This window comes from Lissotriton helveticus, chromosome 7 (assembly GCF_964261635.1).
Source record: "Lissotriton helveticus chromosome 7, aLisHel1.1, whole genome shotgun sequence".
In the NCBI taxonomy this organism is placed as follows: Eukaryota; Metazoa; Chordata; class Amphibia; order Caudata; family Salamandridae; genus Lissotriton; species Lissotriton helveticus.
In genome coordinates this window covers 526,937,299-526,963,949 of record NC_136068.1, presented here as the reverse complement: position 1 = coordinate 526,963,949, position 26,651 = coordinate 526,937,299, and the positions used below count along the sequence as shown (strand labels likewise).

The 26,651-nt window shown below is 41.1% G+C and overlaps 1 protein-coding gene across 1 annotated transcript in view; it reads left to right on the top strand.

Moving 5' to 3' along the window:
- LOC144769145 (serine protease 27-like) overlaps positions 1-26,651 on the top strand; it is a 278,630-nt gene that overhangs the window by 145,378 nt on the left and 106,601 nt on the right. The window lies entirely within an intron of this gene.

Here is a 26,651-nt window from a genome sequence, read left to right as displayed (position 1 = left end):
ACCCATCCAGCACTATCTATGTATCCTATCACTCCACCAATACCTAAGCACGTATATATTCAGCATGCACTTTCTTTGCAACACTGAAATTACTCCAGTTATTAGTCATATACTTAAGGAATGGCATAGTCACTAACACAAGTGCAGGTACAATATTTTGTACACTATGCATGCACACCTCTAACCAGCTACAAACTATTGATACTCTTCTAAATACCCAGTTAGTACCTAAGCAGTGTAGGAATCCTCCTGTCTGTCCCATACATTTCTCCAATCACCCATCCAGCACTATCTACTTATCCTATTACTCCACCAACACCTAATCACTCATACATTCACTATACACTCTGTTTGTAATACTATAATTATTCTAGTTACTAGTCATGAACTTATGGAATGGCCTAGCTACTAACACAAGTTCAGCTATAATATTTTGTGCACTATCCAAGCAGGCCTCTACCTAGCTACATACTATTGATACACTCTTCTAAATAACCAGTTAGTACTCATGCAGTCTAGAAATCGTCCAGTCTGTCCCATGCACTTCTTTATTCACTTATCTACCACTATCTACTTATCCTATCACTCCACCAATATGTAAGAACTTATAAATTAAGTGTTCACTCTGTTTGCAGCACTGACATCATTCCAATTACTAGTGGTATTCTTATAAATTGACCTAGGCACCAGCCCAAGTACACATAAAATATTCTGTGCATAATCCCTACAAATCTCTAAGCAGATACATACTATTGGTCCACTCCATTAAATACTGAAGTAGTACCAACGCAGAGTAGGATACCTCCTGTCAGTCTCATGCAATTCTTTAATTACCCATCCAGCACTATGTTCTTATTGTATTAGTCTGCCAATACCTAGGCACTTATGGGGCATATTTACAAGTACCCTGCGTCACCAGTACGTCACTTTTTGTAAGGTAGTGAAGGCGCCAGGCACTCCTTCATATTTACAAGGAGAGGAAAAGCTACCCTTCATGGTATTTTCTCTTCATGTAAATACGACCCCTTCATACACAGAAATTTGCATTGAAGGGGCGTTCCATAGGTGTTGCTGTGGGTGTTCCCATGCAACACCCATATAACAAGACACATCTCCTGATTTATGAGAAATCGTAAATCTGGAGATGTGTGTGAATGCTGCGCTATCCTAGAGTTGGTGTAGCAAGGCGCAACAAGGAGAATTGTTTTCATTTCTCCTCATTTTTTCCTCTTTCAATGCATGCTGCATTCCACAGCATACATTGAAAGAGAAAAATGCATTTACTTATTGATTTTGTGCAGGAAGGTGTCCCTTCCTGCACAAAAACAATCTCTGCACGACACAAACATCCTTGCACCATGGTGAAAGGGTGCCTGTGTCACCGCATGGCTGCAGTTTGTGCAGCAATGCAGAGGGAAGCACAGAGTTGCAACATATTCATGTATATATGTCACATCCCTGTGCTTCGGAAGTGCCACAGTGCAGACAGTCCTAGAGAGTCACTACACACCCATTTACCCACTCATATAGCCACTCACACTGCTGCTCACTCACCCATACTGTCACTAACACACCCACTCACTCACCAATACAGCCACTCACACAGAATCTCACTCCCAAATACAGCTACTCACACACCCACATATACACCAATGTAGCCACTTACACACTCATGCACATATGGACACCTACAGTCACACAGCCACTCACAAAATATGTTAGAAGTAGTATCACTCAGTAGTACTGAACTCAGTATATTAGTTAAGTTTTGTAGTAGGTTAGTATATATATTTAACACGCATAAACTCTAAAAAAACACTTACACTCACTTCATTATGTCATCAGTGATGTCATTTGAGACATGTAACTATAACTGCTGAATTTCACTGGTTTTGTATGAGTGAAATCCGCGCCTAACTATAAAGTCCCTGTAACCTTTTTTTTTCATTGAATATATATATATATATATATATATATATATATATATATATATATTCACTGAAAAAACCATAGGTTATAGACCATATATAGTTAGGAATTAGCATTTAGAAAACCTTATTTTACTCACACAAAACCATTGAAATTCCATATATAGTTAGTTGCACTAACTATATATCGCGCACCCGCAATCCACTGCTGATGATGTCACATATTACATCATTCATGACATGGTCAGTGACATCACTGATGACATCACTGATGACATCTCAAATGACATCACTGATGACATCACTGATAACAACATCCAGTGATTTTTTGTTTCTATAAAGTTTAAATATGTCTTACATATTGAAGAATGAGTGGATGTGTAAGTGTCTGGACGAAGGATTTAGTAGGTGCATGACTGACTGTATGAGTGAGTGATTAAATGTGTCTCACTGACTGCATGGGTTAGTGACTAAACTGTCTTAATTTGTGCATCATTATGTCTGTTGTTCTGTAAACTGCTGCATGTGTTGATCAGTAGCTATATGAGTAACTATATGGGTTATTGATTGATTGCCCAAGTATTTGTATGGGAGACTGAGTGTGTGTGTGGCTAGCTGGGAGGTGTGTGACTCTGTGCAGATCAATCTGTACTTGTATCAATGATTGTATAAGAAGGTAAGTATGTGTTAGTATATGTTTGAAAATGTAAGGTGCTCTATGTTTAACTGTATAGACAAGAAAATGGAAGTGTCATTGATTCTTTACAGGACTGACTAGGTGTGTGAGTAACTCCATGGATGAGTGGCAGACTGTGAGTGTCTGTATAGGTGTATGAGTGCATATGATAGTGTTGTAAAGATGAGTGATTGTATGTATGAATGATTGTATGGGTGAATGAGTGAAGGTGTGTGTAGACGTAGCAATCAGTGAGTGCGTATGTAGTAACTAGTATTGGTGTGTCAATGGTTTCAAAAATTATACTCTCTTTTTAACACTGGGTGAAACAGAGGTTATATTAAAATGTGAGGAGATGCATTGTATTGTCACATGAATGATATCATCAGTGATGTGGTCATTGATGTCAAATGAGATGTCATCAGTGATGTCATCAGTGATGTCATTTGAGATGTCATCAGTGATGTCATCAGTGATGTCACTGACCATGTCATGAATGATGTAATATGTGACATCATCAGCAGTGGATTGCGGGTGCGCGATATATAGTTAGTGCAACTAACTATATATGGAATTTCAATGGTTTTGTGTGAGTAAAATAAGGTTTTCTAAATGCTAATTCCTAACTATATATGGTCTATAACCTATGTTTTTTTCAGTGAATTTTCAAGGTTTTGTAAATGCTAATTCCTAACTATATATGGTCTATAACCTATGGTTTTTTCTGTGAATTTCATTGGTTTTTTAACAGCTAATATCTGTAGCTGTAAAATGTATTCTTCTTTAAATCCAAAAATATATTTTATATGTTTATGAATAATTTTTTTTTTTAATATTTTTTTTTCTTCGTTCCCGCTTTGCGAATCGGGAAGCTTCCCGTTAGCTGACCTTGATGCCGCGAAATAGACCGCGAGCCGGTAAACGTTTCTTTACCGCAAGTGCCGCGTTAGAAAACAACATCGTGACGCCTCCCGTCCGCATGACGTTTCACGTTGTCGCGTGATACGTCATATGACGTGCTACGTTAGCGAACTGGTACGCGAAGCGAGTCGCAAAGCGCAGGTTTCTGGAAGCAAACCGGGAGGCCCTGCAAAGCGCTTAACGTAAACACAGCAAGTCATGTGACTTGGTAATAACACTTTTCATTGGTTCATTTCACTTTTGGTTTCCTAATGATGTAAGACTAGGTCATATAATCTAAAATGAACACTTTTGATTGGTTGAGAACTCTTGTTTTTCCCAAATGATGAAAATCCCTCCTTCTTTCCTCACTCTGACTTTCATCATTGTGAGAGAAAGACCCTTTGTGATCACTGAGCAATGGCTTCTTTAGTAGCTTCAGCTGGTGCTTCCCCACCACCTCCACCACATCCAAGGAAGAGTGGACCACCTGCTCAAGTTATAATTCAACAAGAAGAAGAAGAAGAGGAACAGGACGACGAGCACGAAGAGAGGCAGTTTTTGCCTGAGCAGCCCAGGACGTCTCACCGGAAAGAAAACTTCATTTGGCAATTTTTTAAAATTCCCAAAGGTCAGAAAAAAGTAAATGCAAGATACGTAACTTGCCTTATATGTCAAGATAGACTGTCCAGAGGAACCGAGAAAAAATACAGTTTCGGAAACTACACAATGCATCGCCATATGACTAGGTGGCATCCTAACAACTACAGTGCTGCACAGTTTCGGAACGACCTAGATAATCTCCCTATTATGGCCAGAAGATCTGTTGTACCGGAAGTAACGGGACCAGAGGGCAGGGAGATGGTGCCAAATATACAAATGAAATTTGGTGAAGTAAAACACATCTGCGTATTTTGCGATGGATTCATTTCCTACGGAGAAAAAAGCATCACTCTGATCAACAGAGCTATTGACTATCATATGCAAGTTTGTACGAAACGCCCAAAATAATAAATACTTCTTTTTTTGTTTTGTTGCTCCTGTTGAGCCCTTTACAATGAATCGTTTTCATTGCCCCCTCCAAGAAAAACCACAAAAAATATAAAACTGTTCAGAAAAATTCAAAAAAAGTAAAAAAATGTTCCGAAAAATAATAAAAAAAATATAAAACAACAAAAACAATAAAAAAAAAAATTCTTTTCAGAACTACCTCCCCGTTATTAAAAAATTGGTACAATATTTGGAACTGTGCCAACCTCTATTTCTCTTAGTTCGCTTCCCAGTTCGCTCGCCGGTACGCGAACCAGAAGCGAACCAAAAACAGTAAGTATAAGGGAAGGAAACAGACACTTATGTTAAAAGAAAGACAGCTATAGGGGAGTAAACTAGAGATACTATTACCCGTAATCCACTGCTGATGATGTCACATATTACATCATTCATGACATGCTCACTGACATCATCAGCAGAGGATTGCGGGTTTTTTGGCAACGTGCCTTATCCACGGTTTAATAACGCTGCCTTTTGCTTTATATAAGTTTTCAAATTGTATGAAATATATACCAATAGGTCGTTATGAACCTTTAGGTAGTGCTTTTCTTCATGAGGTCTGGTCGCTTCCATACACATACAGATGTTTCAAAGATGATCAAGAAGTTTATCTGAATGGAGAGGAATGCACTGAGACGCCAGATCATTCACTAATGTGTAGGCACATACAGTTACACGGTTCATGCAACAAACACCGACCAAATATGGCTTGCGTGTTGCAAGGCACGCCAGTTCCTGCTATCATCCCCACGTTCAAGTTGTTGGAAAATGGTAGTTATTTGATGCTCAATAATGAAGATTGTTCTGAGTTAATTAAAAGTATTCCTTTTATCGTAACAGTAAGTGAACGGGTTATTTGCTGCAGAAATGTTCTATTTCCTCCCACACATGAACATAGGGAGTTTTCAATCTGGCCACAAATACCAACCTTGGGACAGATTTCAACGGCATGGCAAGAATAAGAGCTCTTTTGTCTCAGAGAGAGGTGGCCTTGAGTTCGGCCCGTGAAACTTTCGTGCTTCACATAGCGAACACCCGTACAGAGGTGCAGACCCTTTTCAATTCAGATTTGCCTTTCAATTTCAGCAAGATGGTTCCGACTATCTTTAACGCATCCTCCACAAAGACCCTGGCGCACTTTTTTAAAGTTGTTACCAGTGGTCTCGTGACTTCATTTGAGAAAATCTTTGGAGTCATCCCTGCTTCCTTTCATTCTATTTTCTCCACTCTGGTTCGTGGATTGGCATTTTTACTTGCATTACCAGCGGACGCTCTTGTGCTTTTTTACATTTTTAAATATGGATGTCCCTCCTATGCAACCTCCCACCCTGCAGCTGCTGACACTGTTCCACAATCGCATGCTAGAATATTATGGCACAATGCCGTTGGCGATATTAAGCACGGCATATGGATTATCTTTTCGATTCTCCTACTTCACCTGTGTCCAGCCTGTATTTCACTGCCTGACCTGTGATTTCGATTGGGCCATTGATTTGTGTCTCTGCGGACCGGTTTCGCCTGACGTCGACTTTAATCAGCTGATGACTCCTATCATTACTCACGAGTTGGTTTGTCCTGGCGAAAGGATTATGGCTGTGGCATTGATGCATGGACTACTTGGTCCCTGGAATTTACTGGCGGCAGCACAGTCTTTCTTGGAACAGAGCTTTCTTGAAAACCCACCGAGCTGTCCTCTGATGGTGATAGAGGATCCGGTGCTGGGAGAGCACGTATGTTCTTTTCCGCTTTTAAATTGGATGGCTGAACTGTTTTCGGATGAAGACGGTGACTTCCTATTGGAGGCTGTTGCAGCTTATTTTGCATACACAGTTATGTCATAGACCTTTTTCTTGTTTGATATGCTGAGTACTAGCATTTCATTGACAATTCATTGACTTATTTGTCAAGTTTTTATTATTTACCTTGCCTATTGGCTTAAGACTCGATAAAGTACTTGGCTGTTTTATTTTTCTTTAGCATTAAATTTTCCTAGTTTTTAATGCTTTACCTTGCGGACCGTCCACATATAAACTTGCAATCTGCTCTCATGAGATGGCACTTCTATTATCTTATTCAGTTCGTTTCCGGATCATGGGGAGGTGTCATCTAGGTCCTGGATATCTTTACACCGTGTTAAGTTAGCATGGGCTCATTACCAGTTTAAACGCCATTTTTCCTTTTTTGCAACTTCTGCACACGACACTTAGTTGTTGCTTTAGCTTTCCACCTAGTAGTTCATCGTGGTTTACATGAGAATAATATGTTATTGCTCTACTATCTGCTTTGCTTGTTAAACTATATCTGTACAGCGAGTGCTAAAGTTTCAAGAACAACACGATACAGAATTGTTATGAGGTCTGATCTCCACGACTTCATACTCATAACATAAGTGCAACTTCTGCCAATTCTGGGCATGAGGCGGGTTTTATATTGCTTTGCCGAACACACATACACAACAGTTGATGCGGTTCACATGAAGAGAGAGCTGGTGTATGCTGATGTGATTCCTTCAAATCTAAGACACTAAAGTATGGGCACGCCCTAAACCAACACAAAGAGACCTTCTTAGCAAATAATATATTATGTGTATTAGGGAGGGTGAGATATAAGCAGCCGCGGGCCGTGGAGGGAGTTACGGTGAGGCAGGGAGGCGGGGAGGGGGAGAAGCAGGGTGGAGCCCTCTCTACCTTGCCCCTCCCCCTCCCCGCGTCTCTGCCCCACCGTAACTCCCTCCACGGCCCGCGGCTGCTTATAAGTGTTGCTAACTCTTATTCATTTACAGCATGTTAACATACTGTCACCATTCGCTTTTTATGTACTAGTAACTATGCTGGTAATTTTGCTACTGATAATATGTGTACTTGTATTCTCCACCCTGCTTCTCCCCCTCCCCGCCTCCCTGCCTCACCGTAACTCCCTCCACGGCCCGCGGCTGCTTATAAGTGTTGCTAACTCTTATTCATTTACAGCATGTTAACATACTATCACCATTCGCTTTTTATGTACTAGTAACTATGCTGGTAATTTTGCTACTGATAATATGTGTACTTGTATTATCTAAGATACTACGCCTGAGAAGACGGCATTAGTAAATAAACATTTCAAATACACATGTGTTCTTCTTAACTCCATGTTCTGGTTTCTAAGAAATATATAACGACCGACTGTTCATGAGTTCCACGTATCCTGAGGTACTATAAGTTCATATTCTGGATTGTCTAAACATTGAGAGTTTGTTATATCCAATGTGACACTGTACCTAGCTTGCTAAGGAGTTTTTGATTACTAACGTGAGTTTTGGGACACCCTAATTCGCCGAGGTTCCAATCCTCTGTCCACAGTTCTGTGTGACAACAGAAACCCTGCGACAGGGGCACCCCCGACCCTTGCTGGAGCTTCATCACACTTGCGATACAACTCCAGCAATGCGCCACCTTTATGGCACAGATACATCACGCATCTGTGCTGTTTTTGCCCCATGATGCGCTGCATTGTAAATGCAGCACACCATAGGTGACGAAACAGCGGCACAGAATGACTAACACATCCCTGGTGATGCGCCAGTCATCATAAATGTATCCCTATGCTTCTTATCTTGTTAGAGATGAACCGCCATATGTATCATCAAAGTTTTTTGCATTTCCTAAATAGCGAACTTTAAGGAATAAATAGCGATTCTTTACCATTCCTAGTTTGCGATTAGCTATTTGCTAATTACAAATTACCCATTCATTTCCTTCATTTCCATAGGGCGGTTGGACTCACTTTTAGCTCGAACGGCTGAATGGATTTCCACGAAACTTGGCAAAATTGTAGGGACTGGTAGCCCGATGTGCCTTTGCTATGTCTCAAGATATATGCTCCAGTGGTTTTTACGAAAATTAACTTTGAAAAATATATATTGGGCTACATTGGCCTATATATATGTTGGAGCCCAAATGTAGCCCAATGTAGCCCAATGAAGCCCAATGTAGCCCAATGTAGCCCAAAGATGGCCGCCAGACACACAAAAAAACAAATGTAGCCCAAATATCAGCCAGATGTAGCCCAACTATAGCCCAGTGACAGAATGACCAATCAGCTTCGCAAACCTCCGTTACGCGAAGCGGAGCGCTGTTACAGATATATATCTTTTTTTGAACGTTAATTTCTCAAAATCCACTGGAGCACATATATTGAGACCTAGCAAAGGCACATCGGGCTACCAGTCCCTAATATTTTGCCAAGTTTCGTGCAAATCCATTCAGCCGTTCGATTATTATTATTATTTTTTTTTTTTGTCCCGCGGGGCCCTTTTAAAACCTCCACATCAAACCTAGGGGGTCAGCGAGGATCTACTATGCCCCCTTATAGTTATTTCCCCCTTTGTTTTGACCTCCTCTTGTCTCTCGATCCTACCGAGAGACAAGATGGCGGCCGCTACGGACTTTTTGGAATGTTGGCAGACGCCGGAGAACCAATCAGCTTCGCTTCACAAAGCTCCGTTGCGCGTAAAGTACGCGTCCTGGGACGCTGCCAGGTCCGCTGTTACAGATATATATCTTTTTTTAAACGTTAATTTCTCAAAATCCACTGGAGCACATATATTGAGACCTACAAAAGGCACATCGGGCTACCAGTCCCTACAATTTTGCCAAGTTTCGTGCAAATCCATTCAGCCGTTCGGGCTAAAAGTGAGGCCAACCGCCCTATGGAAAACTCAATGTTAAAAACACGTTTTGGGACCCCCCTTTTTTCTCGGCCCCCCCTTGACGAACCCCCCCCAAATTTTCAAGGGCTGCTCAGAAACAAAATGTGCCATTTTCCTGAAAATTTCAGCCAATTCCGTCCACAAACGCCAAAGTTATTAGACATAGAATTTTCAAAAATCCCATAGAGAAAAAAGCCTAACTATATATACCTACTGGCGACCGCCAGTAGGTAATATATATACACAGAAAAAAACCATATGTTTTAGGGGAGTTATAGTTAGCTGGACATTTTACTCGTACAAACCATAGAAATTCCTCCGTTATAGTTAGTTCTGCTAACTATAACTCGCGCACCCGCAATCCACTGCTGATGATGTCACATATTACATCATTCTTGACATGGACAGTGACATCACTGATGACATCACTGATGACATCTCAAATGATATCACTGACAAGCACACCGTATGCCAAACACTAATAGTGAAATGCACAGTAAACAAAAAATCTTTTTTTGCATGTTTGTTTCCATTGTGCATGTTACCCTTAAACCATCTGCCAGCGTTTTAAAAATGCTTCAATGTGCAATGCATCAGAACAGGCCATTTTCCATAGCTTCCAGATTCCTCAGGTCCGTGCGTGAGTAACTCATCCAGTCAGGTTTTTGGAAATTTATAGCCCCAATTTTATAATCGGATAAACTGAAATATCAGTCTCAGACTGCAAACATACACTACTGAAGTATGCACCTGGAAAAATTAGGTGCTATGTTTCCTGAAAAACCAGAAACCAAAACATAAACAAACCGTGCTAAAATATACTATCACCTGGAATTATGCGCACAAAAAAACGAATATACCCCAGCAACTGTTGCAAGCTATCTGCTAGCTAGGAAACCTAGCTCAGATTCTTCTGTCTGGTGCAAAATGTGATCAATGGTATAACCCCCCACCAATCTCCCCAACTGGCTGTTTCTTCTCCTGCTCAACCAGGGTACTCTGATAATCATCACTGCTTAGCAGTACCCAAACCCCTCTATGCGCCTTCCCATTTCAGACCTCTGCATCCACTTAGTTCACTGGACTAGAGCATCTTCAAAGATATGATGGTCACTGCCTCCTAACTAGCATTTACGATGGTACTAAAACTGAACTGCTCTAAAACCCCATCTCTTCTTTCCCAGTTTTATCTATTCTCAAACTTGACCCGAATGCATCAGGTATCAGAGCGCTTTACATGAACACCAGTCATGTTACACAAGGATGCATTTATTTTTGTTAGGCACGTCGAGATTAAGTGATTTGCCCAGAATCACAGGATGTTGAGCGTCGTTCTCGAGACTCAAACCTGGTTTCCCAGATTTGTGGTTGATGGCCCTAGCCGTTAGGCCGCATCCTCTCCCCATTCAATAAAAAGAAAACAACTAACTCAATTATTGCTATGTGAGTAATAAGGAAACAACATTTTGTGTTAGATTGCATCAATTTGTCATCAAAAGGAAGCATAGATCTTATATTTGTTACTACACTATCTTCAGGTGACAACCCTAATCTAAACCAGAGATTTAAATTAAGGAAAATTTAGAAAGGTGTCAGCTGTGAGAGTCCTCTGTAGAAGAAACTCCAACATGGGTCAAGTGGCATAAAGCCACACTAACCAAAGCAGAGGTCTGTACCTCAAGGTGTCCTAAATCAGGATGTTCCACAAACTGTAAGCAGTCAATTTCAATACTATCAGCACACACTGGTTTTTATACACCGCCTTGCTGTTCTCATAAATCGTTACTCCAGCCGACTTTTGTCTCGTCTCCTTGTCCCATGAGAATTCCCCTCCCATTTTAATGCATTTCTTCATACCAATTGCAGCTTTACATACATACCTCCTCATCTACTAAGAAAAAACACCTTTTCTCTCACTAACAAAGTCTTGTCCACCTGCAGTGGGAATACAAAATGCATGCAACATTTCTCTGAGAAATCTCTGTTAACTTAAGACCTAGTCTTGACACACATCACTTATGTGCCCAAAATCATTTCTTCAGATAACAATATAGTGCTTCCTTCACAGTGCCTTAGAAATAGGAAGGCATTTTCCATGTTGAATTTCTATATGCAGACCAGCATTTTTGTTGGTACACTCTAAGCAAATAAGTAGTTCATGTCTTGTGCTGTTAACTATTCTATGTCTACAAAACACATATGTTTATATGCCCACTGTTGTCTACAAAAACATGTTTATATGCCCATTCAAGATGAGTATTTGCTCCATGATCTGTTGTATTGAAAATCTTGGACTGTAAGTTCTGAAGAGACCTGATGGTGGTAAATACAAGATAGAAGTCAGTGCCTGCTAGATGTAAGGGGGGGGTGACAAACTGGAGATGGGGCTATGGAAGGGGTGGAGAGATGCAAAGATTGAGTTGAGAATGAGGTAGATATGAGAGGGGAACAAAAGGGATAGAGAATAGTGGATGACATAGATAGAAAGGGAGACTGTGAAAATACAGTTTAGAGGAGGCCAGAGCGACTGTGAGAAGGAACTATGAGAGATATAAAGAGTACAAGTCAAATATGTTGTTAAATAGTTCAAAGGCGGCACTGTTTCAATGACTCTACACGCCTTCCTGCGAATACTGAGCCTAGGTTCTGCAACACAAGGCTAGAAATCCAGCAAAGCACTATATTTTTTCAAATTGTGCACACTTGTTCAGTAAGCAAAAGTGGATCAGTCTTTACACAACCGTATGTTAATAAATATTTAGATAGACAAATCATGATTAGGCAGTATACAAGTTTCCAAAGAGAAAGAACAGTTATTAAGCATTATAGCTTGCTGCTGAGGGCAATAATGAGTGATGGGCCCGAGCTAGAGTTACAGGCCTGAAGCACAGACAAGGGTGTGTAACCATGATAACCGGCTTTCACAACTGTTATAGCCTGAGGACTCTAAGGATATCACAACATTCCAACCAGTATGGGTAAAATGTAATACATTGTAAGGGAGAAAAAGAAATACGAACACTGGAACTTTAGAGCAGAAGGTATTACTGCCTCTGAGCCACTTCACTGTATTTAATGGAGATCCCAACATTCCAATGTATTAAAAGAAATGATGAATTTCTGTTCTGGCAGAGAGAGAATAGCTACATCTCATCACACGTTCTGTTCATAAGCATCAGTGGGATCAGTTCTCAATGAGTTTGAGTTGAGGTAAAAAACCAACTGCAGGCTTTTCTCATGGATACTCAACAGTATGAAATTCCAAAACAGAGACTATCATTCTGGTTAGGATCTATAACTATTTGTAATAATCTATGCCTTTAACAATAATACGTTGTTGTACGGCCAAAACCTCAACATGATTTATAAAATACAAAATGGATCCATTTTCATTAAAATGAGCAAGACTGCTTGAATATTTTACCAAAACTGCAGTTTTAATAGAGTTCACAAATGTATGAAATACTTTCTTACAAGCATAAAAGGGTACGAAGACCACACACGTAGTTCCACGGATGAAAGCACATACATGGACGGACAGCGCATTTCTAATAAAGTATAATGACATTTAAAGAGAAGTTACTCTCATCTGAGATTCAAAGCAAAACGCAATCAGTAGAACGTACTCCTAAAGCGCACCTAATGAGCAAAGTGCGCCTGCATTCACAATTGCATCAGTCTAGGCTGTGGATAAGACTAGTAATAATGACATTGCATTTATGACGGGACGGCAGCAATCAAGCTAAAATTGAGTTTGTGAGAGAGACATTGGGGGTGAAGAAGATAGTATAACTGCCTACTGCATGTATAACGTCCAATTGTAATTAAAATCCTGAGTTTACATACGGCTTTTGAAAAAGAAATGGAAATATTTCAACACAAGAGAGTCATGGGAACCGGAGTCAACATGCACTCTCCCACGTGGGAAATAGAGAGCATGGAAGTGGACAGGAAAACCCTGTTTTAGCAGCAGCCCCTGCGGGAACAGACAGAAAGACAACTGTGAAACTAAGGGACGACACAGAGTGGTCTCACAACCGGGAGGTGAGGTGTACAGTGTAACAACAGGCACAGAGGCGTAGCTAGAGCTTGTGGCACCAGGGGCCATCTCTCAGATTTCTGCCCCTGGAGGGGTGCTGGGGAAAAAGGACCGAGAGACATGTAGTATCGCCGCTAATAGTTACCTCGATCATGCAATTTACATGCACATACATGACACGGTCCAAGGCTACACAGTTTAATCCACCGGTGACTGGCAGTACAAAGGAGAACACACAGACTGCCACCCTGCAGGATTTCAGGAAGGGCCTAAAAACATTGTTATTCGATTAACGTCCCTCATCAGCAGCACCGCCCCACCCCCCAGCGCCTAGATACCCTCACAGGTGATAGGTAGCGCTATGCAAATCCTGTTTGTTTGATTGATTGACAGCCGATTTCCACACATCGTTTTTGCGCTATATTAGTTTTATCTGTAAAACTGTATGTCTTTGCAAGTTGAGTGACCCCTTCAATGGAGATTGTGCTGTCTATAAATGACAGTGCGAGAACACACCATGCTTTAATGATATATGTGCAACATTGTGAGTACAGTGATGAAACAGCAATGCAACTCTGAAAATTGTTTGAGCACCACTGGGTGTTCCAAATCCTGTTTCTCTTTGTTATTACCTTCTCTGACTCAAGGACATTCTAGTCCCCCTCCCATATGAGTGTGTCACAAGCCCCCAAAATAGTGCCGCCTGGGGCAGTCCGCCCCTCCCGCCCCTCCCTAGCTACGCCACTGCCTCACTCTATCTATCTATCGCCCTCACTCACTCTATCTATCTAGCTATCTATCTACCTATCTATCTACCTATGTATCTATCTATCTATCTATCTATCTATCTATCTACCTATCTACCTACCTATCTATCTATCTATCTATCTATCTATCTATCTATCTATTGCCCTCACACTATCTATCGCCCTCACTCTATCTATCTGTCTATCTATCTGTCTATCTGTCTATCTATCTATCTATCTATCTATCTATCTATCTATCTATCTATCTATCTATCTATCTATCTATCTATCTATCTATCTATCTATCTATCTATCTATCTATCTATCTATCTATCGCCCTCACTCTATCTATCTATTGCCCTCTTTCTATCTATCTATCTATCTATCTATCTATCTATCTATCTATCTATCTATCTATCTATCTATCTATCACCCTCACTCTATCTATATATCGTCTTCTATCTTTCTATCGCCCTCACTCTATCTATCGCCCTCACTCTATCTATCTATCTATCTATCTATCTATCTATCTATCTATCTATCTATCACCCTCACTCTATCTATATATCGTCTTCTATCTTTCTATTGCCCTCTAGCTATCTATGGATTGCTCTCACTCTATCTATCTATCGCCCTCACTCTATCTATCTATCGGCCTCACTCTATCTATCTGTCTATCTATCGCCCTCACTTTATCTGTCTATCTATCGCACTCTATCTATCGCCATCACTCTATCTATTGATCGCCCTCACTCTGTCTATCTATCTATCTATCTAATGCCCTCACTCTTTTTATCTATCTACCGCCCTCACTCTATCTATCACCCTCCCTCTATCTATCTATCGCCCTCACTCTATCTATCAGTCGCCCTCCCTCTATCCATCTATCGCACCACCACAGCATCACTCAGGGGCACCACAGCATCACTCAGGGCCACCACAACATCACTATGCGCTACCACTCCATCACTGAGTGCCACAGCATCACTCGTCGCCACCACAACATCACTCAGCGCCACCACAGCATCAATCTGTGCAACCATTCAACAACAACTGGTTCAAATATGTTCTCTCAATGTTTCAGGCTTTATTACAAATGTCACAAAAAGATGTTAATATTTCACTTCTGTTCTTGGATTTTCGTCACCATAAAATACACTGAACATAATCTTCACAAAAGTTATTTATAAAAGTTTAAGCTATTGCCTTTATAAATTACAATAACTTTTATTTAAGTATTAAATATTTTAAAAAAATGAAAAGCCATTGTTATTTGTAATATCAATACATCTAAGTCACGTAAATACAAAACATGTTGCATTACAAATGCTATAGGTGTCACATTTTCGACAGTTAAAACTATTGCCATTGCAGATGACAAAGCTATTAATTTCGCTATTTTCAAAACCAACACATAAATAAAAAATGGGTCATTTACAATACCAATAACTCAAACTTTCCTAATGCGAGACCTATTGCATTGCAAATGCTTGTTCTGTTTACTGATGAACACTTGGGGATGTGTTGTTTACATGTCAACCCCTCCCCCTTCCGCACATAACAGTCATTACTTGTACCTGTATCACTTCGGCTCGCTATACCTGCGCTTTTTGGCTCTTTGAGCTAGACCCACGCTGTGGGCGCGCCTTCCTTGCTCACATGTGTAATCTTACATAACCTCAGCGCTGACCTCTAGGAAGAGAGTCTTTGGTAGAAGCAGGGAATAAAACCTCAGCTTTCTAAGCGTTTGCATTAACATGACCCACAGGGCTGGGGGGAAACAAAAGGGACCTTATGTGAAATAAAAGTGTGGTTCAGAAAATTCGTTTACGGCGCTTTCAAGGAATAGCAGCACAGCACCGCCCTCACCCCAAAATACTGGCCTCCCACACACCTTGCGAGGATAAACATGCCCTTAGCTCTACCCTCCACCCCCTCCTGATCTGCAGTGAGAACACGTTGTGATTTTTAATGTAAAACTAAACACAAATGCATGTCCCACTCCATGTCCTCTCTTTTTTTTAAAGCACACAAGTCCTGCTTAGCTTTAGAAATAAACTCTTATTTCATTTTAATGAACATGAAAGAATATTAAGAAATAATCGCAGACATTATACTCAAGATTGTCCTCTACTATAAAACAACAACGTTCAGTTTAAAGAGGGAGCACCGCCTGCGTTGTACGAAATGCCTAACATTAAACAAATACCTGGTCTTGAATGCTCAGGCCTCCGAGGAACTGGAAGCAACAGACACTTCGGTTCCCAAACCTGCCCTGATTGGGTCAGTTATTTATTATCCACGGAACCTGCATTCCTGGTCGGAAATGTGCCTTGTCCTAGTCACATGACGTTCCGGTCTTTTCACGTCCACGCAGCGTGGCAGCTGTGCTTGGAGTTTGATTAAAAGCCACCAGAACGTGCGTGCCACCAGTGCCGTGCGTCCGCCCCCAAAATAGTGCCGCCTGGGGAGGTCCGCCCCTCCCTAGCTACGCCGCTGCACAGGTATAGAAGAACTTCAACTGTAGGTACCAGGAAGTGATAATGCATGCAACTCTCTGAACAAAAATGAAGGCTGTTTTGTCTCTTGCCAGCGTACAAAAGACTGTTTCTTAGGGACTCTTCAAATCATGCTGCTCTCCCGCCCTCCGATGAATCAGCCAGAATTAATTCAAAGGAGTAAAGGAACTGGCAGTATCATTTCCGGGTGCAAAACAGCGCTTCCGTTCACAGGACAACAAGGGGGAGAACGTGAATCCAGTGGTGGCCGGTGCACATGCGTGGTGCCTGTAACATGCCTCGGTATTCACAATTGTGCAACATACAGCTTCATCTGGCTCGTTCGTGGATTCTGCGTGGCTTTGGCCACATATTTTGGAAATTGGAGTGTCTCCTTAATATTTTGCTGTGAAATAATTGTAAGAAATTTGACGGTTATCCTTGTTCGAATTGCGGACGACCATTGTTTTCAGTTAAAGGAAGCCAAAGACTTCTGTTTACAAGATGGCACTCACCCTACATAAGAAATGTCATGTTTCCACAACATGGCCTCCGACTTGTTCATTCTGGCATTATCGGACACCGGTGCTTCTTAAGCGAAAATCACAGTCCTAACGCAGTGGCAATCGGCACATTTTTTTCATCCAATGGAAAAAAACAACAACAGAGTTTCTGCATGTACTCTGCCTATTACCACTGTCGAACTAAATGTACTCATGCACTTGACAGAAATAAATCTACTACCCCTGTTTCCAGAATGAACAAGCGCCTCCCGAAAACTAAAACAGAATCGCGCAGGAGCTTATCTTTATGGGGCCATGTAATTGAAACACATGGCCTGTGAGGAAGTCAAGTGAGCCATTCCAAGTGGGACGGCTCACAGAGAGAAAACTGTACGTCATAAAATGCTCTTTCCCAATGGCTGGCAACCATTTAGCCTAAACGGTGACGCTGGCCAATGGGAAAGAAGGGCCGGGGCTTAAAGCCTGATGCCCCTCTAAATCATTATATCTTGCCAGAGAGACTGCGCATGTGCGCAGCTCTATGCTTTGACCTAAAAAAAATTCAAACTGAAATATTGTTTCATTTTTTTGTTTTATTTTTAATTTCAATATATGTATATTATATTCTTTTTTTGCACTTTTCTTTCGGAGTCGCCCACCCGAAGCGTACACATCACAGTGGGTGCGTGGATTCTAGCCGCCATTTTAGAAAAGTCATGAAGGATCCATGTACGGTGTGGGACAGCTGCGTGTTTTTCATTTACATCATATGCATTTAATTTTACGTGATGAGCGCGATTGGTATGCGACCATTCCGCGACTCCTGCACATTCACGACACATGCGCATTACGGTACACGACGCTTGCGCAGTGGCGGGTCCCGCGTGACATCATATACGTTCTGGGGCACACTGGGTGCGCGACTCCTGCAAAAAAAATGTATGTCTGGCGCGTCCTCAGGAACACCTGCAATGGACATTAGCCCAGAATTCGCCTTTCTTGAGCAACACTGCGTGAAGTGTAAGAAACCTATATGCTTCAGTGAGCAGTCTGTAGATGCATTTTTAATTTTTTTTGTTTGTTTTTGGAATGATAAGTATTTTCAAAAGTTTCCTGTTTCTTATCAGAACTACCTTATCTGGTTAAAGAAATAACTATAATTGCAAGGTAATGTAATGTGTGAAAGTTTGGTTGAATATATGTATACAGCATGACTGACTGAAAGAATGCATTAGTAGTGTATGGTGAATTTATAGGTGAAGATTTATGAGGAAGTACTGCAGCGTGACACTGCAAGCTCTTTAGCTGCACTGCACTGTGGCACTTCTGAAACACAGGGATGTGACATATGTGCATACGTTTTTATCCTTTTTCTTAATCATAACGTCCCTGTAACCTTTGTTTTTTTAGTGAATTTCTAAGGTTTTTCAAATTATTTTTCCTACCTATAACATCCCTGTAACCTTTAATTTTCTATATTGAATTTCTATGTTTTTTTAACCAGTAGTCGTGTTTGAAGAGTGGTGCAGAAAGGGGACTGGGCCTCTTACCAGCTCTCAGGAATTCCACTATATGGGACTTACAGAAGGGCTTCTTGGCCCCCAAGGTCCCTCAATATCCAAGAGAATTTCACCCCCTGACCACTATTACTCCAGGAGGTGCCTTTGCAGAGTGGTGGAGCAAGGGGCGGGGCCTCTGGCTAGCTTTCAGCAATCCTGCAGTGTGGGAATTTCTGAAGGTAACAGGAGGGGTTCTTGACCCCAAAGAACCCTCAGAATCCAATGGGACTTCATCCCCCAACCAATAGTAGGCAGGAGGTGCGTTTGCAGAGTGGTGGAAAAAGGGGCCGTATACACCAAAGACCACTCAGCTTTCTCTCTGTGTGTGACTTGCTGGAGGTAACAGGAGGGGTGTCTGGGGTACAAGGATCTTCAGCATCCAAGAAGGCTTCATCCCCCAAACAGTAGTGCGCCAGGAAGTGCGTTTTGGATAGTCATGGAGAAAGGGGGTGGGCCTCTGATGACCTCTCATCAATCCCACTGTGTGGGACTTTCTGGAGGTAACAGGAGAGGTAGTTGGCCCCCCAGGACCCTCCATAGCTAAGGGGACTTCATCCCCCAACTGGTAGTTTGCCAGGAGGTGCATTTGCAGAGTGGTAGAGAAAGGGGAAGGGCCTTCAATGACTTCTCAGCAATCCCACTGTGTGGGACATGCTAGAGGGGGGCCACACTTCCCTGGGTCAATTTGGGCACTGGGGACCCCATCCTCCGGGGCCCAGCCATTTTTTATTTTATTTTTATACTTTTAGGGGAGGGGGTCCACATGACAAACATCTATGTCCCGGGGTTGGGCACCTGGGGCATAGCAGGAGCCGTCCCAGGGTGGCATTACCTAGTGTCACCTATGGCTTTGGGGGGCGCATGGCCCCCTTCTTTTTTTGTTGTTGGGCCTGCCCCAGGGTGGTGGCAGTCCCTGGGGCCAAACTTAATAAGCCTAAGGAGGTGGAGCCTGTGCACCCCGCCCCCATATTATCGAATTGTCCCCAGGACCTGGCCAATTACAAATGAAGCAGGAGAGCCTGCCCTTCATTTTTTTTTATTTCAGCAGGATCTGTGGATCTTGCCCAAAAAAATCTTTTAATGCTTTTTTGGACCTGCGGGGTGCCTGTGGGACACCTCCAAGAGACCTAGGTAGTCAGGGTCTTTATACCCTGCCTCCTTTTCTTTTTCATATGTTTTTTCTGGGAATCAGCTCAACCCGAGTCCCAAGATGGCTGCCAATACTTCCTGGTTCGAAGTGTTGACAGCAAATTATATCTCAGCGCGAGATTTGGGGGAGTCCTGGATCCTTCGTGTACCTATATATACCATTGGACATTTATTTAATTAACTCCGCAACTACTGAATGTAATTACACCACTTTACAACAAGGTCGCTTTCTGGACCAATAGCTACCTTTCGGCCAAATTTGGTGTAATTCCGTTCAGCAGTTCTGGCTCTAGGTGTGTCTAAAGTTCCGGTAGAAATAGACAAGAGGAAAATGCATTTTCCCCCTTTTTCTCAGCACCCTCTTGACAGATCACCCCAAAATATTCGAGACAGCAGCTGAGCGGCAAACTAGTTTCGAAACTTTTGCAATGATCTATCAAACAAAGCCAAAGTTATTGGTAAATTAAAAAACGTCCTTCCTATAGAAACTACATCCTAACTATAACTACCTACAGGCAACCACCAGTAGGTAATATACATTTTCAAAGTATCTAAATGAGGAATATAAATGATAAATACATACTTACATACATATAATTACATTCATAGTATTACGCTAATCAATATTCTGGATACAATATTTTGATAGCACAATATTTTTGTGCTTCATATTCTGACATACAAACATTTTCAACCAAGTCAACACTACTCCCGCCTTTGATCTATTACACATTGCATCACTGCTGTAATTCATGCCATATTCCCTACTTGCAAGTGTACATCCTCAGCAAATAATAACTCACAAAAGGGTCTCAATTGGAGAAATTATAACCATTCACGGTACCACTCCACTATATGTGTCTCACAAAAGGCAACCTATTGGTAAAATGCTGAAATATAAATCAATGTGTACAGAGTGATTTATATTAAAAAGAATTGGGCATTTGCTTCTCAAAGACGAGAACCGTCACTCACCGCTCGGGTGACATGCTTCATCATTGGGTTCCCTCTTAGACACAGTGACCGTGAGGTACACTGTGTGGGCTACGACTCTCCCGCAGGATAGGAGCGTGAGGTGTTTTTCACTCCAATGTAATATGTGAGTGAGGGGCAGAGTGCAAAAATTATAACAAAAAGTGTAATAAAATCATCTCATCTAGGGAAAATTGTCTTTAATCAGTATCCCCAATGGATGATATAAAAGCCAGTGTAACGATAAGGATACAGATGTACCCTATCAGACTAGGTCAACATGTTTCTGCCAGATAAAAAGTTTGCGGCATTCATCAGGACCATTGTCATGTCACTCTGCTATAAATTGTGATACACAAAAAAACATACTTATGTGGATACTATCTGGACCACCTTCCGTCTGGTCTAGTCTCTGTAACAAAACATTCCTAAATTACTAAAATATTCATACACATGCCAACATGGTCAATTCCCAAGTGTACGTGACAAGTGCCAACACACCACCATTGTGACAAAACAGTGGGAGAATCAAAATTCTCACCCATAAGCAGAACAAATTCTGCCTCTACCTTACATAGGTCCTTTGTCTATGTTCGGGTACCTTCAGGGAAATTAAAACACATCAGAGGTAGTTTCACAGTCGTTTTCAGATATGTAATAGACACAAAGGATAAAACAAGGATGGGAGTTTATGTACTTTCACAAGCACTGTCTGTGCAGTGTATAATCTAAAACTCCCCCTTATCTTTTCTTCCATCAGGACTAATAGGATGTATGTACCTTATCCTACTTAATCAATTAATCGTCCTAATCTTCAAAACTCATTCTCTTAACATAATCCGATCTTCTCCAGCCAAAACACCTTCGGTTGTCCTGATAATAACCGAATCCATTATCAAACTCATACCGACCAAATCAACAAAGCGTTGAATTAAAAACCAAAATCTCGTTTAGGTGAAGAACATCGATATAACAAGCCTTTCTCATGATTCAGCACACGATATTCGTAAACTTAGGGACTCACAGAAATTCTTCGAGCCCACACTCACCGGAAACACCCGTCATCACTGCTTCCATGACAAAGATCGAAGGGAGACCTACCTTCCTCTGCTTCCACTTCAAATGCAGTGCTCGCGTCTCCCGACCCGGAAGTACAACAAACCTCTTCCAGTTACTGGGACACGAGTCAGCATCAGATTTCAAATAACCAAAGGACCATTAAAAAAGGCATATTTGTAAACGTGCTAGATGATCTGCGCTATGCTCCCAACATTGTATGCTATCGCATAGTAAAATTTACTTCTTTTTTACAATGCTACCCACCAATGGTATTTATTCCGGTGCTCTGACTTATGGGATATGTAGTACATAAGACTACAAAGTACCTCTGAGGGCACACACAAGCAAAGTGGCGCCCACAATGCACACAACAAGGGTAAGATAATGGCTGATTATGACGCCCCCATGTTCTGAAGTATATAAATTATTGTGTTACATATTGGGATTATGAGCACAAACACAAAAAAAAGAAAGGGGCAAATGCACCCCACACAATTAATAGTCATGTGTGTATATTTATGTGGAAGTTAGAGTCACAGTCAGACCTATAATGTACACATGCCATACAGGAATCCCTGATATATATTATAGTATGTTATTCAAATGGGACAATGAAGATACAATGCAGGTGTAATACTAAATGTCACCTAACTATAGTGCATTCCACTGTATTTCTTCATTCAGACCCAGGATAGGCCTCTTCATGCGGAACACCCATCTTTGCTCCCTGCGAAAAAGAACTTTGTCTAAGGGTCCCATGTTGATGTCATATCTTGGTTTATCAATGACAACCTATGTAAAGTCATCCTCTGTATGAGATTGTTCTGAAAAATGACGTGTCATACGTGTGCTAGTTTTTGTACAGCGAAACGCACTTCGAGGTTCCACCATCCTCTGTTTCACCTTTCGGGTTGTAATTCCAATATAGACCAATTGGCAAGTGCATTTAATCATATAAATAACACCACTCGTGTTACAATTAGTGTGTGAATTAAGTACCCATGTTGTTTTTAAGCCTAACTCCAACTGTGTGACATTACTGGTAAAAGGGCATACAGAGCAAGATCCACATTGATAGTGACCCACCACAGGTACAGTCCCACATAACGTTGTTTTCCTGCCCTCTTGTTCTGTACATCTAGGTCGTGTATGCACTAGTAAATCACGAAGATTATTACTTCATTTTATTGCAAAAAGAGGTCTTTCCAATGCTCCTGTATTTAAGATGTGCCATGATTTCTTAACAGCCTTCTTAACATTCTCTGTCAAGTTACTGAAGGTTGTAACACAAACCATCCTGTTGTTCTCAGGTTTTTCATATGTTTCTAACAGGGCCTCTCTATGATTGTGCCGGCTCTCTTCTCTGCTCCACGTACTAGTCTATTTGGATAATTCCTAACCAGTAGTTCCTCACTCAAATTTTTTGCATGTATCTTATACCTTGCCATTTCACTACAGTTCCTAGGTAGCCTTAGAAACTGTCCTATTGGTAGGTTATTCAATAAGGCTCAAGGGTGAAAACTGTAGTAACTAAGTAATGAATTCCTGGCCATGCGTTTCTGGTGTAATTCAGTGTGAATCTTCCCTTCCTTAGGGTACAATCATAGATCTAAATATGATATCGTACTTTTACTGGATTCACCAGTGAATCTCAAATTGGGATCCTGGCAATTCAGCCATATATATAGGAACCAACAAGTGCACTTCAAACTTAAGTGGCCAGTCCTCACTGCTGGGAATCATTAACATCAGGAATGCACTGGCCCTGTCCAGCCCTCACACTCATTTTGCAGGTAATGATTAAAAAATAAAATGGTCATAAAATGATGTTATTACCATTTTCCTTTTCAGGCTTTTCTGTGCAGCAGTGTGTGTGTGGGGGGGGGGGGACACACTCCTCTGTTCCCATGGAGGAACCGCTGCTGAGGCAGCACAATGTTCAGAGTCAGAAAATACTTTATTTGGCAAAATGCTATAAAAGACATACATACCAGTAACAAGCTAAAATACAATCCAGCACAACCATCTAACATAATGAGATAGAAGTTATTAAGAGCAAATACTCTAAAACAGTAAGTAGGCTGCACCTGCTTCCTCAGACTAAGAGTAGCCTGAATTAATTAGTACACACTGAAACAGACAAATCATTGATAAGCAGTTACAGATAAAAAGTGTACATATATACAAAAGAAGGGGGTTCCCGTGGGTTACTTAGAGATGTAGGCAGGCCATAGGGGGAAAACAACTGTGAATAGAACAAAAGAAAGCACCCTGCCTAGGGATATAATGGCCCTTGCTAGAGGGTCCAAAAGGTATATAAAATGGGGTGATTTAACCTAGAAGCTGACACTGCACACAACAAACACAAGGTCAATCCAAGTAGACTCTACAGAACATATTGGAAATATATATGTTTTTATTTCTTTTAGATATATTTTTCTTAGAATTGAGGTAACAAAAAATTATAAAAGGTGAATTGTACTTTAGTTTCACGTGATACATTTAGAGCATAAAAAAGACAAACACTGATATAGGAACAACAACGGAATGGGGAAATAATACTACATTAAGACCTATCCAGTACCAACCACATTTCAAACACACTATCACACTTACTTATATGTATTCTCACTCTACCTCATTCTACCATTCAACTTTCATTCTTCCATTCATTCTTCTAATCCTGGCGTGTGCAACACATAGAAAATCAATATGTTGCATGGATCGGGATGTTATTCCAGGCAGATGACTTTTACTACGGGTCCTGATGTATTTAGGACAAAGAACCGTATTCCTGGGAACATAAGCCGACGCGCGTTTCGGTGACAGGCCGATGAGGCCACACCTTCGTCAGGGCTAGGGGCAGTATACTGGGAGGGACACAGGTATAAAATCTGAAAAATAGAAAGCAAAAAGGTCTCAATTTTCTGTTCTATATATATATGCAATATCTATCAAACAGATATATATGTACAACATATACTTTTCATTGTTCCAGTTCGTTTTAACATTTTAAACACACATTGGATATAGGGACGATACACATGATGTTGACCCTTTGTAGCTGTGCAATGTCAAACTTCATAGAGACACTCCCTGGGGTAGATTCCCTATTCCGTGGAATCTATAAAAGGCATAATGATAGCCTAGGCTAAATGAACCGTAGAGCGTATTTCATTACAATAGTTCATACATACATTTCATTAAAGCTATATACACACTTTCATTCTTGTACACACATGACCAGTTTATTAAAGTAAGGCCCAAAATTCTAGAAGACACGTTGTTATATTTTTCCTCAATATTAGTTGCGGGTCTCAGCTATAGACCGAGAACTGAGTTCCTTGTTTTATATAGAGAGAATTGAAGGGTGGTTATTGGCTTGTTTTGTAAAACATATACAATGATATTTACCTGTATATTTTTCTATTAAGGAAAACCACAGGCGTATGGTTGGATCTGCTGCGCTGGGAGGTTAATCTTTTTAACTTTCATTGACTGGACTCCAGAGATATTGATCCTATAGTGGGAGTAGATTAGAACCTTTATTGTATTTGTTATAAATCATGGCCACGGCAGAGTTAGATATCTGACCTGGCATTTTCAGAATATAACATATTTTTAAATCACTAATCTATATAATCGTAGGCCTATGGTGGAGCTTTATATTAGTTCCAGGTTCCTTTAGTGATGGGTTGGACTAGCAACTTGTCATCGCTCATATAGTTCAAAATCACATTTGAACAGATCGCTATATTTCCATGAGTTATCAAGGGGGACTTACTGGCTGATCTCAGTTTACCATAAACAAGATATCATATCCAGTATAGTGTACCTGAAACGTCTTGAGAAAATAAGCTCAAGTGTTAGGCGAAATAGGCTGGATTTTCGGGCACAGGAGGATAATAATTTTCAGACCACTCCCTGTAAAGAAGATAAAACACGCTTATTCTGGCCCTTATTTAGCTATATAATCCAACTGTCCAATAGGTAAATTACATAGCCTTTTTTACCTGGATATGTCACGGATCCAAAGGCAATATCCAGTGAAATTCTGATCGAGGGCAGGTCGATTTGAGAGGCGGTCTACGGACTCTATATTTCCGATGATTTAAGACGGCACGCGGCTATCCGTCAAAGTTTCTATAGGGAAGGGGGATGAGATTAGCACATTAAAGTAAAGTATCCCTGAGATTTTTCACGTAGTTGAAAACAATAATTGTCAAATATACATACCGGAAAAACCGGTGCGGACTTCGATACTGTGTTTTCTACCACACGGAAGGACAAGTCACTCAGATTCCTAGTGACGATTAACAGAAGGAAAAAGGGGAGCCCATTACTATCATGATTCACCCGGTCCTGTTTAAAAAAATCCCACATAGTCACTTCGGGATAGTTACCTTCCAAGAGCAGACAAGCGTTTTTAAATGGAGTTCCGTCGACTTCTCCACTCGGCCTATTGCCACGAAGGAAGACGGGTCGATGAGGTTCCTAGTGGTGAAATAACAAGAAATGGAACCTGTTACATATCTCTAATATCTAATATCCGATATCGTCTAATCCCCAGATTACCATTCTAGGACAATTACCTTCAAGACGAGAACCGTCTTCTTCAAATGGGGTTCCGCCGACTGCACCGGTCGGCCTACTACGGGAGACAGGATTCTCGCCTGTTTCCTTTCTATCTCTATTTAAATAGGGGAATATTCGCGCCTCACGGAAAGCTGGACCAGCTGTGTTGGAGGGGCGCGACCATCAACGACGGACTCATTTCTCCTATACGGCGTCCAGTCGCCATCTTGTGTAAACTAATAGAGCGCTAATGCATTAGTTACCAGCCTTATTTACACTGGAAGTAATGACGCGGCCATCTTGGGTA